The 3,319-nt window shown below is 32.8% G+C and overlaps 1 long non-coding RNA gene across 1 annotated transcript in view; it reads left to right on the top strand.

Annotated features, from left to right (window-relative positions):
- The first annotated feature begins 23 nt into the window (after window positions 1-23).
- Window positions 24-3,319, top strand: part of LOC128249439 (uncharacterized) — a 64,693-nt gene continuing 61,397 nt past the window's right edge. The window contains exon 1 of the long non-coding RNA XR_008265560.1: window positions 24-306. This is a non-coding gene — a long non-coding RNA (uncharacterized LOC128249439). The remainder of the gene's footprint in view (window positions 307-3,319) is intronic.

The raw sequence follows: 3,319 nt of genomic DNA, 5'->3' as shown, positions 1-3,319 counted from the left end.
GCACGTGGGTGGGTGTGTATGTGTACATATGTGCAAGTGAAGGCAGTAAAATATTTTCAATCTGACAGAATTTTTACATGGCTGAAGTGTGGTGGATGGTGGATGGAAGAAATCAATCAAATGAAAAATATATTCCCCTCCTCCACCAAAACAGTAAAGCAAAAAAAAAAAAATAAGAATAAAAAAAAATAATAAAAAACCACCCCCCAAAAAACAAAGCAATCCAATCATCAAGATCACTCAGTAATGGTGTTTCCATGGATATTTATTTACCGATGAGCAAAAACTTAAGAGTTGAATAAAAAGGTAAAAATAAAATACAAAATAAATTACTAAAAAAGCAAAACGAATTTCCAAAAATCCTCTAAAAATTACCCATATAGAAAACTGGAGAGCAATTTTAACTTAATGATATAAATGCTAGTCTTCTTTCTGGTTTTGTTGATAATGATGTTGCTGCTGTTTTTACTGTAATATATTCTCATATGTTTCCCCAGATCACTCATTGACAAGCACACAGGCTCTGATATAATTATTACAAGCTATTACTGCAATGAAATACATAACAGCTTGATGTCTACTTTAAGAAATTTACAATGATATATACATTGTAATTAGCTTGCTTCATGCTATATATTTTATTATCGTATATGTCTATAGCTATATGTATCTATCCATGTTTATGAATATATGTATATATATATATGTGTGTGTGTGTGTGTGTGTGTGTGTATGCATGTACATATATATATTCATATATATGTGTGTGTGTATGAATATGTACATGCGTGTTTGCACATGTGTCAGAGTGTGTGTATATATATGTGTATGTATGTATATATATATATATATATATATATATATATGCATGTGTGTATGTATGTTTATATATACACTCATACATTCACCGACATACAATATATATATATATTCAAGCTTATTTACATATGTGTGAATATTTATATGTATGTATGTATGTATGTATGTATGTATATATATATATATATAAATATATATATAAACAGATACACACACATGCACATATAATTTGTGTGTGTATCTCTCTCTCTCTCTCTCCCTATGTATATGTATATATATATATATATATATATATATATATATATATATATATATATTCACACATACATACAAACATGGATACAAACACAGGTACACACATGCGTGTATATATGTACGTGAATATACATGTGTGCACGTGTGTGTGTGTGTATGCATGCATGTGCGTGTGTGTGTGTGTGTGTGTGTGTGCTTGTTCTTCAAACTGATATCAGCCTACATCAACTAAGTGCTCTCTTCTAGTTCAATTGATTTCATCAATTCTATTATTTCCCAATTCTTCTAAAAGCTTTCTCACACAAATTAACATCTTTTTTTTTTTTGCTTTATGTTTCTTTTTTTATTTTATTATTATTATTTTACACTGTTCAATTGTCTTTTATATCCTTAACTAAACTCTAGCTGCCTTTATCGATATTACTTCCTTAAAGAACAGATTTTTGTCATGTAAACTTTTTGGCAATCTAAATACTTTTTAAATACATATTGTAATACATTTATTGTGCTTCTTAGCCAGCCAACTCATCCAAACTTGCCTTATACACTGCACCCAACAAAAAACCAGCATTTTATCGATTTCTTTGCTCAGGTACTAAACTACAAATTGAAAAGGGCGGATAAATATCTTTCTTGGAGGCATTTTTCTGTGGTGTAAGTAAAATTAATTAGCTTCAATTTGGAATTAAATATACAGGGCATAGTAAGTGTTCTTAGCTTCTGGTGTTTGAAAAAATAAATACTTAAAAACTTTTGAATTGAAGCTAATAAAATGTCTGTAATAATCAAGCAGTTTATGAACATGGTCGAGTAGAAGCTTTCTCCTTGCTTCACAATGATCACTATTAATTTAATCCTATCAAAGAATGGAAACTGCTGGAAATAGCTGCCAACAGACAAATCATACCTACAGTCTTATAAAAGGAAGGACACACTGGGTAGTGTTCTAGATATACAGACTGATGAATTGATTATAGCTGGACTGCTACTGATGATAGGTCTGCTTGGTCAGAGTTGACACAGGGTTAAATAACAAAGGCTATAAGCCAATAAGAGAACTCCATGTGATCATTCAAAGGGTTAGAAACTGCAGCCAAATATTCTGTGAACATCTTACTATTTAAAAAAAAAAGGACAGACTGAATGATGCAGTTGGGGTTACACTATTTTCGAAAAATATAGAATGGTCATGGTCGGAATCTCTTTGACCATAGGTCTCCTTCATAGGAGTTGACTTTGGGCTAAACAACAACAACAACAACAACAAGTAGGCAGAGATCCAATGAAGGAGCCACTTTATGATAGTTTGAATTGCATGATATAGCTGCCAAATTACTCACAAATTATACTTGACTGTCTTAAAAAAAGGAAGGACACATTTAATAATATAGTCCTAGATATGCAATGTCTCAGAGAAGGACAGAATGGTCATGGCAGGATGATACTCTGCTCAGTCAAGACTGACTGGAACTTAAAATATTAATACAGTTCTATATTTAAGAGATGACGAATTATTTACATTATTTACATTTGACGGATATTTGTCCTCATCTTGTTTGTTGTTAACACGTTTCAGCTGATATACCCTCCAGCCTTCGTCAGGTGTCTTAGGGAAACTTCGAACCTGGGTTCTCATTTCTAACGATGTTACTATCATTATATTATTATTACTATTATTAATCAGGTCACTGCTATGAATCGAACTCGGAATCTTGGGGTTAGTAGCCCGCGCTCTTAACCACTACGCCATATAATAATAATGATATAATAATAGTAACATCGTTAGGAATGAGAACCCAGGTTCGAAATTTCCCCAAGACACCTGACGAAGGCTGGAGGGTATATCAGCCGAAACGTTGTGTTAACAACAAACAAGATGAGGACAAATATCCGTCAAATGTAAATAATGTGAATAATGCTTGAAATATTAGTTTCAAATTTGGGCACAAGGCCAGCAATTTCGGGAAAGGGAGCTAGTCGATCGCATCGACCCCCAATGCTCAATTAGTAGTCGCTTTATCAATCCCAAAAGGTAAAGTTGACTTAAGTGGGGTTTGAACTCAGAACATAAAGGTGGACAAAATGCTGCTAAGTATATTGCTCACCATGCTAACGATTCTTATTTCTTTATTGCCCACAAGGGGCTAAACATAGAGGGGACAAACAAGGACAGACAAAGGGATTAAGTCGATTAAATCGACCCCAGTGCATAACTGGTACTTAATTTATCAACCCCAAAAGGATG

The sequence above is a fragment of the Octopus bimaculoides genome, chromosome 14, assembly GCF_001194135.2.
Source record: "Octopus bimaculoides isolate UCB-OBI-ISO-001 chromosome 14, ASM119413v2, whole genome shotgun sequence".
In the NCBI taxonomy this organism is placed as follows: Eukaryota; Metazoa; Mollusca; class Cephalopoda; order Octopoda; family Octopodidae; genus Octopus; species Octopus bimaculoides.
Note: the sequence above shows the minus strand (reverse complement) of the source record. Positions and strands in the feature narration are given on the sequence as shown.